We start from the raw sequence: 12,228 nt of genomic DNA on the forward strand, positions 1-12,228 counted from the left end.
TGGCAGGCATGCTGGTTCAGTGGTAGATTTCTCGCTTTCCATGTGGGAGACTTTGGTTTAGTTCCTGGCCAACGCACTTCACGCGCAGCCACCATCCATTAGTGGAGGCTTAGGAGTTGTGATGATGCTGAACAGGTTTCACTGGAGCTTCCAGACTAAGGCAGACTAGGAAGAAAGGTCTCGTGATCTACTTCTGAAAATCAACCAATAAAAACCTATTGATCACAACAGCCCAATCCACAACCAGTCATAGGGATGGTGCAGGACCAGGCAGCTTTTTGTTCTGTTGTGCATGAGGCCACCACGAGCTAGGAGCCAACTTGATGGCAGCTAACAACAACGAAACTGGCAGGAGCCAACCAACAAACAGGCTCAATTTCAGATGTGTTGTTTCTAATTTTTAAGGCTGAGCTCTGAGTTGCCTCCTGCAGAAAGCCTTCACTCATGTCCTCTCCATCAACAACCAGGCTGTATGAGATGCCTCTTTCAAAGCCTTTCCTTGGTCACTGTGTGCTTCCCATGTTGTATTAGGACTATCCGTTTATGTGCATGGCTCTCCCACTAGACCAGGAGCGCTGTGTGCCCAGGAATGTGTCTTGTTCATCTCTGTACCTCCAGGGCCTGGTACATCCAAGCAGGTCAATAAGTGTTGGTTGATATGATCACTAAGCTAAGATGCTGACATAGAGACTGAGGCAGTGGCTGGAGATGGGATACACTGAGGCTCAGACAAATTTCTAAAGCCTGTGAGGTGGGAGAAAGAGGAAGACCTTCAATGAGATAGACTGCCACAGCAGCTGCAACAATGGGCTCAAGCACAACAACAATTGTGAGGTTGGCGCAGGACTGGGTATTTTGTTCTGTTGTACATAGGGTTGCTGTGAGTCAGAACTGACTCGATGGCACCTAACAACAACAACAACATGGTAGGGAAAGCAGCATGGAGCCATGAAGCATGCCGTCTGCGTCTGTGTTTTTCCTTGTGTGTTTAGTGTGTGCAAGAGAGAGGAGGGTTTAAAAATTACTCTGAAGCAAAGATGAGAAGGTAAGGGGGCCGTGAAACTAGAGCACTGGAAATGGTACAACCAGAACGGAATGAATGAGAATAATGACACATTATGAAAAATGTAAGCAATAAAAATACCACTGAATAATTTGTGTAGAAATTGTTAAATGGTAGCCTAATTTGCTGTGTAAACCTTCACCTTAAACACAATAAAACATTATTTAAAAAAAAAGAAAGAGAGGAGGATGATTTGGTCTCATCTTGCCGTAGCTGGGAGGTTTTTTTGTTTTGCTTTTAATAGACTTTATTTTTTTTAGAGCAGTTTTGTGGTTATTGCTAGTGCTGTGGAGTTGGCTGACTCATGGCGACCCCATGCACAACAGAATGAAATGCTCCCTGGCCCTGCACCTTCTTCTTCTAGCACCCTATCAGATGACATCCTGTTGTGATCCATAGGGTTTTTGTTGGCTAATTTTTGGAAATAGATTGCCAAGCCTTTCTTCCCAGTCTCTTAGTCTGGAAGCTTCACCGAAACTTGTCCACCACGAGTGAACCTGCTGGTATTTGAAATACTGGTGACATGGCTTTCAGAGTCATAGCAACAGAAGAGTCACCACAGTACGGCGAACTGACAGGCAATGGAGAGCAGTTTTAGGTTTACAAAAAAAATTGTGCAGAAAATACCAGGAGTTCCCATATGCCCCTTCTCATACACACACACACACACACACACACACACAAAACAAAAAAATGTAGTTTCTCCTATTATTAACCTCTTGTATTCTTGTGCATTTGTTTCAATTGATGAACCAATATTGATTCATTATTATTAACTAAAGTCTATTGGTCGCTAGGAAACCCTGGTGGTATAGTGGTTAAGTGCTACACCGCTAATCAAAAGGTTGGCACTTTGAGTCTACCAGGCGCTCCTTGGAAACTCTATGGGGCAGTTCTCCTCTGTCCTATAGGGTTGCTATGGGTTGGAATCAACTCAACGACGGTGGGGGTTTTTTGGGTTACTGGTCACTATGAGTCAGAATCATCTCAATGGCAACGGGTTTGGTTTTTTGATTATTGTTCTACTTTGTCACGTGAGGTTGCTGTGGGTCGAAAGCTACTGGACAGCACCTAACAACACAACAACATAGTTTACATTAGAGTTCACCCCTCGTGTTGTACAGTTGGGAGGTCTTTTATTGGAAGATCTTTATTGGGTTAAAAGAAGAAGAGAAGACATGAAGAGCGTGAGGAGGGGCCCCACTTCCTCCCCAGGACTGTCAGCTCCCACTTCCGGAGGGCAGGGACTGTGATGGCACTGTGCCTGGTCACAGCGTAGATCCTCAGGAAACATTTGTAGAATGAAGGGATGAATGATTAATCGAACATGTGGAGGGAGGAACTCTTGGCAATCCTGTGAGGCTCATCAGCAAAGACTTAAGGGAGCTGAGCATGGAGCTGAGCTATGGAAGAGGGAGGGGCATCATTGGCAAAGCTGACAGAGAGGACTTTGGGGATGGGTGATGGGAGGGAGGCCATTGGTGCTCCTCCTGGTGTAGATCCCCTTGGCCAGATGGCTGGACTGCTGCTGACTCAGAATGACTGTCTCTTGCGGGGAGGGTCCTGTGGGGCTGTGGGAAGTCATATAAAGACATAGGCCTAGAGAGAGGATTTTTTCCCTTTGTATTTTGGTTGTGCTTTGTTTCCTCCAGTACTTAAAGTGGAGACATTGCTAAGATTCCTTGAGTCCCTAGGGCGAGGGTGGGGGGTGGGGGGCAGTTCTAACAAACGAGTCTGGACAGAGGCTTGTGGAGTGTGGCCTAGAGAGAAAGGAGGTAGGAAAAGGCAAGCTGCGACCTTGGAGGGAGGGAAGTTCTATTTTGGGTGACAAGGCATCCTAGCCCCTCCATCTTACATCTGTGGCAGACCCCCACCCGCTGCCCTTAACTCACCTGTCCCCACTTCTGTGCACTTGTTCCTGCTCCGTGTCTGACTTACATCACCCCATCCGTGAAGACTTGGCTCATTCTCCCCGCGGTGCTTTCTGTCTCTTCGTATTCTTCCCTACATCCCAAACCTCCCCCCAATACTCATCTTTTCAAAGAAACCATTCCTAAATAACAATAGCAATAATAATAAACGTCTACTGTATGTCGAGTAGGAGCCCTGGTGGCACAGTGGTTAAGAGCTTGGCTGTTAACCAAAAGGTCTGAAGTTCAAATCCACTACACTAACTGCTCCTTGGAAACTCTATGGGGGCAGTTCTACTGTGTCCTATAGGATCCCTATGAATCAGAACTGACTTGACAGCAATGGGTTTTTTATATATCAAGTAAGGAGCCCTGGTGACACAGTGGTTAAGCAAACTGAAAGGTCTGCAGCTCGAGCCCACCAGCTGCTTTATGGGAGAAAGATGAAGCAGTCTGCTTCTGTAAAGATTACAGCCTTGGAAACCATATGGGACAGTTCTACCCTGACCTGTAGGGTCGCTATGAGTCGGTATCGACTCTATGACAATGGATTTGGCTTGGTTTTTATGTATCAAGTGCCCACTCTGCAGTAGGTACTATACTAGGTACTTTATGTGTCCTCATTCAACTCACAAGACACCTGTGAGGTCATCATTACTGTGACCCCTATTTGACAAGTGAAGAAACTGAGCCCCAGAAGGGTTAAATAAATCAGTCAAGGTCATACTGTTAGTTGATTGCAAAGCCATGGCTAGAACTCAGATACGCCTGACTCCAAAGCGCCTGCTCTTCTCACAGCTCCAGATCCTCTGCGAATCCCTAGTAGAAGCCATCCGTGTTTACCTACTGGAGTGAAGTGGTGATTAAGAGGTTAACTCAAAGTCAGGACCTTGATGGTGGAGGTGGCCAGGGGCTGGGAGGTCAGTCACATGGTGATCAGAGGGGGCTTCGTTTTGATTTGGATGCAGCAATCATGACTGACCACTAACGAGGTGTCTTTTATATGTCATCTCATTAACTTCAACAATAACCCTGTAAAGTATATGGTGTTGGGGTTGTATGGGGTCAAGTTCAGGACCAATTGAGCAGACAAAATACTTGAAACAGACAGATGGTTGTGAAAACATTAGCCTTGTTTCTTGTATGGGATTTTAACTGTGATTTGGCCAAATGGACATTCTCATAGCCCACTCACGAATGAGGCCAAGTTACACACCCAACTCCTGGCACAGGAAGGTGAGGTGGATGTCCCCATTAGAGCAGACTCCTCACCATAGCAAGCTAGTCAGAAATACCCACCCTCCAGGATACAGAGCCCAGAATGGGGAGGAGGGAGTTGGCAGGCTCAGCTCATAACTTCTCTCAGAGTCACTGACCAGAGTCACTCACCTCTTCCCTTGAGGAAGTGAGGGGATAGAGAGAAGCCTGGGAGTGAGTAGCCAGGGCTCTCTACCTAGGATGTGCATTGGAACCACAGATGCTCTGACTCCACCCCCAAAACTAAAACCTTTGCTGTCAAGTTGCTTCTGACTCATGGCAACCCTGTGTGTGCAGAGTAGAACTGCTCCATAGGATTTTCTTGGCTGTAATGTTTCTAGAAGAAGATCACCAGGCTTTTCTTCTGCAGCACCTCTGGGTGAGTTCTAACCACTAACCTTTTAGTTTGTAGCCCAGAGTGCCATCCAGGGACCTTTTGACCCCACCCCCGCAGAAGCTGATTCAGTTGGTCTGGGGAAGGAACCCGACGTTAATCTTTTTTAAAAGTTCCCCAGGTGATGCTTAGGGACCAGGGTTGAGTCACCACTTCTGGAAGATCTTCCTCATGGAGACAAGAAGACAGGGAGCTTTCCTTCTAAGTTCGGGATTGTTCCTATTTCACACCGCACAGAACAAGTGTCAGGGAATTTGAGCATCTTGCCCTATGCCCAGAGCTAGTCAACAGAATAGTAAGGATCAGTTCATAGCCATGAATGGATAAGTTTTCCCCAAATTTAGGGTGAATTTGGAAGTTTTCAACCACATTGGAGCCAGATCAGCTAAACCAGAGTGTCTTGGATTGGGTTGTGTCCCCCCAAAATATGTATATCTATTTGGCTAGTCCATAATTCCCATTGTTGTGTGATTTTCCACCATTTTGTCATCTGATGTGATTTTCCTGTGTGTTGTAAATCCTATCTTTATAATGTCGATGAGATGGAATTAGCGGCAGTTATGTTGAAAAAAAAAAACATTAAAAAAAATTTTTTTTCATGTTGATGAGGCAGGTTGCAATGTACAAGATTGGATTGTGTCTTGAGCCAATCTCTTTTGAGATATGGAGAAGAAAGGCAAGCAGAGAGATAAGGGGACCTCATACCACCAAGAAACAAGAGCCAGGAGAATAGCACATACTTTGGATCCAGGGTCCCTGCACTAAGCAGCTCCTTGACCAGGGGGAGATTGATAACAAGGACATTCCTCCAGAGCTGACAGAGAGAGAAAGCTTTCCCCTGGAGCTGTCACCCTGAATTTGGACTTGTAGCCTACTAGACAGTGAGAGAAATAAATTTCTCTTTGTTAAAGTCATCTACTTGTGGTGTTTTTGTTATAGTAGCAGTGCTACATAACTAAGACACAGCGGTTTTCAAACTTTCATGGGTGTCAGAATCCCCTGGAGGGCTTGTTGAAATGCATTTCACTGGGCCCCACCTCCAGAGTTTCTGATTCAGTAGGTCTAACATGGAATTTTAAGTTCCAGGTGCTGCATCTGGTTCAGGGATGTGTTTTTGAGATCACTTGAGCTAAATAAAAACAAAAGGCAGCTGAGCTCTGGCTTGACGGTATGCCCCAGGGGAGCTGGCTGATTGGAAGAGGCATCTCCCAACCTAGATGTAGTGCCAAACCAACCCCTGCTGTCGAGTCAATTCTGCCTCCTAGTGACCCCGTAGGGTTACCAAGGCTGTAATCTTTACAGAAGCAGACTGCCACATCTTTCTCCCGTGGAGCTGCTGGTGGTTTTGAACCGCTGATCTTTCGGTTAGCAGTTGAGCGCTTCAACCACCAGAGCTCTTTTGGATGTAGTGCAGTGCTTCCCAGCCTTGGCTACAAATTGAAATCACCTGGAGAGGTTTTACAACTGCCACTGCTCGGTAGGGTGACCAACCAGCTCAGTTTGCTCAGGACCATGGAGTTTCCTGGGATGCAGCACTCTGAATTTTCAAACCAGGTCAACCCTGGGCAAACCTGGGCCAGCTGGTCACCCTAGTGCCCAGCCCCAACAGAGATTCTGTTTTAATTGGTCCTAGTTGGGATCCAGTCAACAGTATTTCTCAAAATGCCCCAAGTGATTCTACTCTGCAGCCAGGTGTGAGAACCTGAGGGGTGTGCTCACAAGTCTGGAAAGAAGAGAAACTGGGTGAAATGAGAAAAAAGGTTCATAAAGGGAAATGTTGGCAAAAGAGAAGGGAAGAAATCCCAGAGAGAAGAAATTTGGGGAAACTTGTTAAAATGCAGATTCCTCGGTCCTTACTCCAGATCCTCTCATTCAAAAACATTGAGAGAAGATCCCTGGAATCTACAACTTTGATTAGTCCTCTATGTGGCTCAAAACACTGAAATTTAAGATCTTCCATGGAAAAGTGGAAAACCCAAGAACTAAATCGAGAGACAAGAGCTAGGAACCCCAGGATGTGCCCCAAGCAGGTAGTTTGTTCAATGGTTTTTACCTGAGTCCAAAGACCAGGTAAGAGGGGTGCAGTTGGGGTCCAGAAGAAAAGGGTCAGTCTTGGCCTGGGCTTGAAGATCAACCAAACCGGTAAGAAAGGATAGATCAACACTGGAGAACCGGTTCTAAGATTATAGCACATACCAAGCTCAGTGAGTGAACACGAGGTGAGGTCAAGTGACTTATCTCAATGGTGCCAGTGAAACATACAGGCCTGTACACCCAACATCCCTGATGCCATGAGAATTTGGCTACACCCTGAGTGGAGTCTGCGTGTCCATGTAGGAGAGCAAAGAGTTGATACAGGAAGCATTTCTAAGTAGAATTCATTGGACATGGAGATTGATTGGATACTTTATAAAATAATGGAAAGAACAAAGCATTGGGGAAAAGGAATAGGACCTTTGGACAGTGAATAGCTTTGGATAGTTGAGTAGTGTCATTCCAATATTCATGTCCACACAGAACATCATTTGGATGAGACCAAATGAGGAGGATGTGGCCTCATTTGGAAATAGGGTCTCTGTAGATGTAAGCAAGTTAAGATGAGGTCATACTATATTAGGGTGGGCCCTAAATCCAATATGATTGGTCTCCCCATAAGAAGAAGGAAACTTGGATGCAGAGACACCAACACATAGAGAAGGTGATGTGAAGATGGAAGCAGAGATTGGAGTGATACAGCTACAAGCCAAGGAACCGTAAGGCTTGCTGGCAACCACCAGAAGCTAAACAAGGCAACCCCCCTTCCCCCACCAAAACAAAGCAAAACCAAACCTGTTGCCATCGAGTTGATTCTGATTCCTGGTGACCCTATAGGATAGAGTAGAACTGCCTCACAGGGTTTCCAAGGCTATAATCTTTGCAAGAGCAGACTGCCACATCTTTCTCCCATGCAGTGGCTGGTGGGTTTGAACCACCAACCTTTCGGTTGGCAGCCAAATGCTTAATCACTGCACTACCAGGACAAAAACCAAAACCAAACCCACTGCTGTTGAGTCAATTCTGACCGATACTGACCGTATAGGACAGAGTAGAACTGCCCATGGGTTTTCCAAGGAGCAGCTGGTGGATTCAAACTACCGACCTTTTCGTTAGCAGCTGGAGCTTGATTTTATCACCAGGGCAAGGATGGATCATCCCCTAGAGCCTTCAGAGTGAGTATGGCCCTTCTGACACCTTGATTTCATACTTCGGGCCTCCAGAACTGTGAGAGAATAAATGTCTGTTGTTTTAAGCCGCCCAGTCTGTGGTACTTTGTTACAGCAACCCTAGGAAACTAATACAAACGGCTTATTAAGTCCTGCTTCTAACCCCAGCTCAATCAGTTACTCACAGTGACCTTGGGTGAGTCACTTAACTTCTCTGAGCCTCAGTTTCCTCATCTATAAAATCACGATGGGAGTACCCGCTATTATGGGCTTGTTGTGAAAGTTAAATGCAATTGTGTGTGTGTGTGCGTGTGTGTGTAAATATATATATATAGAGAGAGAGAGAGAGAGAGAGAACTCTGATGGTGCAGTGGGTAAGCGCTCAGCTGCTAACCAAAAGGTCAGTGGTTCAAACCACCAGCCACTCTGCTGGAGAAAGATGTGGCAGTCTGCTTCTGTAAAGATTTACAGCCTTAGAAATCCTATGGGGCAATACTGCTCTGTCCTATAGGGTCGCTATGAGTTGGAATCAACTCGATGGCAATGGGTTTGGTTTTGGTTTTTGCCCTGATGGTGCAGTGGTAAATGCCTGGCAAGACATTACCTGGTGGTACTCAAGACACAGGAAAGGTTAAAGATGCCATTCATAGCAAAAAAAGTGGGAGTGATCTGAAGATGAAAGGAAAGGAATGGTGAGGATGGAGATGAAGAAGCTTGGGGGTAAGTTGATGGCAGTGGTGTTAGGACATCAGAATAGTAATGTAGGTAGTTGGGAATATGGAGTTGGGGCTCAGAGGAAAGGATTTTGGAGTGACCGTCTATGAATTGGAAACTCTGGTAGCATAGTGGTTAAGTGCTACTGCTGCTAACCAAAAGGTTGGCAGTTCAAATCCACCAGGCTCTCCTTGGAAACTCAATGGTACAGTTCAACTCTGTCCAATAGGGTCGCTATCAGTTGGAATCAACTCGACGGCAAAGTGTATATATAGGGTATATCGCTGAATTTGTCTGAAATAAGAAGATTGAGGGTGTTTTTTTAGAAGGAGGAAGGCTAAGGGGAGAAGGGCAGAGATTTGAGGTGTGAGCCTTGCAAAGCCCTGGGACATCTACTATGTGCCAGGCTCTGTGCTGGGTGTCAGGATTCCTGTAAAACTGGTGAGACCCTGTCCCTGGCCTTGAGAAGGTCACAGGCCAGCGGGAGTGACTGTGGTCCAGGAAGCAGTAGCACATGGGCCTGATGTTTGGTGATGGGAGAAAGGCAGGATGCCATGTAAGGAGGGGGTGCCTGACTCACGATGGTGGGAAGAGTGTCAGGGTGGCTCAGCTGGGAGTGAGGCTTTCCAGGTGAGTGGCCAGTAGAGCCAGGAGGGGCAGGGAGAGGGTACTCCAGGCAGAGGGAAACAGCTCTCAGACGTTGCAGAGGCGAGGGTCTGCTTGGGGCATGGGGGCAGGTGGACCAGATTCCACATTGTTCAGAAAGACCAAGAAAGGGGTGATCTGAGCAAAAGAGGCTCTGGAGGGGTGACAGGGTGGAAAGAAGTGATACCCCCAAAGTGCAATTTCCAGGAGGAGGTGGGTGATGGACCCCAATAACTGGACACTGAGGAGGAAGAAGAGGGAGAGAAAATGGATATTCTGCTGTGAAAATAAAATCCTATCAATGGAGAGATTTTTTTTTTTTTAATTTACATTTAACTTTATTACTAGCCATGTTTGTTACATTCTGTCAGACAGGAGGCACCTCAGAGCCTGGCCCTCTCTGGGCACTGACACTATAGTAACAGGCCCCCCAAAGCTGGGGTTACCAAAGAGAACCCTTTCCATGTGGGCGAGTGGTCCCGCCCCCAGCTGTAGGAGAACCTGTCCGATTCCAGCACTTGGTACTTCAGCAGGGGTCACCGTGACATGAGCACAGCAGTGGTGTGTAATAAGGAGTTTTGGGGTGCAGCCCAGGTCCCCAGAGCAGTTAAGTGGCTGGATCTGCAGTAGCTCTGGCGGGCCAGAGGGGGCCAGCTATAATCCAGCCCATGTTTTGTGAACTCTGCTGCTGTCAGCTGGCTCTGCAATGAGTCCAAAGGAATGTGCTGGAGCCCTCAGGAATCCTGGGGGTCCTGGTAGAAGAGTTCCACTTTGATGTGTCTCGTCCAGTCTTACCTACACGAGGCCCAAGCCTCCAGGCCACACATAGGGATGTCCTGTCAAAGAAAGGTGATTTAGAAACAGGGAACCTCCATACAAGGACTGCTCCCAAGGGCAGCCCTTAGAGAGATGGCCTGAATTCTTAGAGGAAATCTCAGCCTCTGTGTCCTAAGGTCCTGGAGTCAGGTCTCATTCCCTCGGAGGAAGCATCTGATCCTTCGAAGCATAACCAAAAAAAAAAAACCAAACCCAGTGCCATCGAGTCGACTCTGGCTCATAGCGAGCCTATAGGACAGAGTAGAACTGCCCCATAGAGTTTCCAAGGAGCGCCTGGCGGATTCAAACTGCCGACCCTTTGGTTAGCAGCTGTAGCACTTAACCACAATGCCACCAGGGTTTCCCTTCGAAGCATAGGCAGGAAAAAAAATCTCTCTTATGACTTTTATGTTCAAGATGCCTTTTATTGGCAGGGAGTAAAAAAAAAAAAAAACAGCTTACCAGTTGCCATTGAGTTGACTCCGAGTCATGAATGCTGTGTGTCAGAATAGAACCGTGCTCCCTAGGGTTTTCAACGGTTGATTTTTGGGAAGTAGATCACCAGGCAACTCTGGGTGGGTTTAAACCTCCATCCTTTTGATGAGCAGCGGAGGTCGTTAACTGTTTGCACCACCCAGGGGCTCCTGACAGAATGGGGCGAGGAGAGGGGAGGGGAGGGGGCAATAAAGAACAAACCGAAATGAAAATGTCCTGATTTTTATCTGGTGATTCCAAGATCTGGTTTAACCATGCAGGCTTATAAAGGAGAATTTCTTCGCCTCTTGCTGCGTGTCATTGAGATACATCTCAGGGGTGTCAGGCCAGGGTGGTGCTTTTTACTCTCAATGGACCCAGAAGAAGACAGAGAGTTGAAGGACCTAAGTTCACTGGGATTGCCATAAAGATTTCTTTCAGGGAGCTAATAACTTTCTCCTCTTTCTCTCCTTCCACACACTGCCATTAGATTCATTCATTCATTCACTTAGGACCTGTGCCAGAAACTATTCTCTAATTCATGTAAAAAATATTAACTAATGTAAGAAATCAAATAACATGAAGTGCCACAATAGTATATAGTGAAATACCCTATAAACAGCAGACAAAAAGTGCTCTGAGTTTATCTGGGAGAATTAATACAGATTGGGGTGGTCAGGAAGGCCGTTGGAGAAGGTAGGATCTGAGCTAGGCCTTGAAGGGTATATAGGGGTTGGATGGGAGAAAAGCAGGAGGAAGCAGAGGTTGGCATGGGTGGGGGGATTAAATTGTCAACCCAAACATAAAATGAGCAGACCAAAAACCAAAACCAAACCCGTTACTGTCAAGTTGATTCCGATTCATAGTGACCCTATAGGACAGAGTAGAACTGCCCCACAGGGTTTCCAAGGAGCAGCTGGTGGATCTGAACTGCTGACCTTTTGGTTAGCAGCTGTGGCTCTTAACCACTATGCCACCATGGTTTCCACAGAATGAGCAGAGGGATTCTTTGCTGTATTTTTAAGCTAAGATAGTCTTTCCTTGCTTTTAATGTTTACCTAATACTTGGGTGATGCTAACCCAAAATTGGCAGTTCGAGTCCACCCAGAGGCACCTCGGAAGAAAGGCCTGGTGATTTACTTCTAAAAAATCAGTCACTGAAAACCCTATGAAGCACAGTCCTACTCTGACACACATGGGGTCACCATGAGTCGGAGTCAACTTGATGGCAGCTGGTGGTGTAGTGGCTGAAGTGCTTGGATCCTAACCGAAAGGTCAGTGGATTCAGCCCACCAGCTGCTCCAGGGGAGAAAGATGTGACAGTTTGCTCCAGTAAAGATTACAGCCCTGGAAATCCTATGGGACAGTTCTACTCTGTCCTATAAGGTTGCTAGGAGTAGGAATCGACTGGCCGGCAACAAGTTTTGTTTTGGTTTTGTGTTTGAATTGCAGTAGGGCATCCAGTGTTATCACACTGATGATATGTCTTAGAATTGATGGGGTCAAGAATTCAGGAAATATCGTTATTCATTTAATCCCTCAGCTCTTTTCAAGTCCCTGTTGTGCGTGCAGAAAGAACTCCCTGGGGCAGTTGGAGATAAAAGCACAAATATCCTTGCCCTCTAGGAATTTAATTCCCTTGAGCATTAATGCGTTCAGGGAGCAGTGAATGTGGAGGGAGCATGCAGAGAAGGTGGGTGAGCAATCAGGCTGGGGAGTAGCCTGGCAGTTACTAAGTTGTGAATCAAAGGC

At 46.5% G+C, this 12,228-nt stretch overlaps 1 protein-coding gene across 6 annotated transcripts in view; it reads left to right on the forward strand.

Moving 5' to 3' along the window:
• DAAM2 (dishevelled associated activator of morphogenesis 2) overlaps window positions 1-12,228 on the forward strand; it is a 152,005-nt gene that overhangs the window by 64,149 nt on the left and 75,628 nt on the right. The gene's annotated exons all lie outside the window — the stretch shown is intronic.

Source organism: Elephas maximus, chromosome 1, assembly GCF_024166365.1.
Source record: "Elephas maximus indicus isolate mEleMax1 chromosome 1, mEleMax1 primary haplotype, whole genome shotgun sequence".
In the NCBI taxonomy this organism is placed as follows: Eukaryota; Metazoa; Chordata; class Mammalia; order Proboscidea; family Elephantidae; genus Elephas; species Elephas maximus.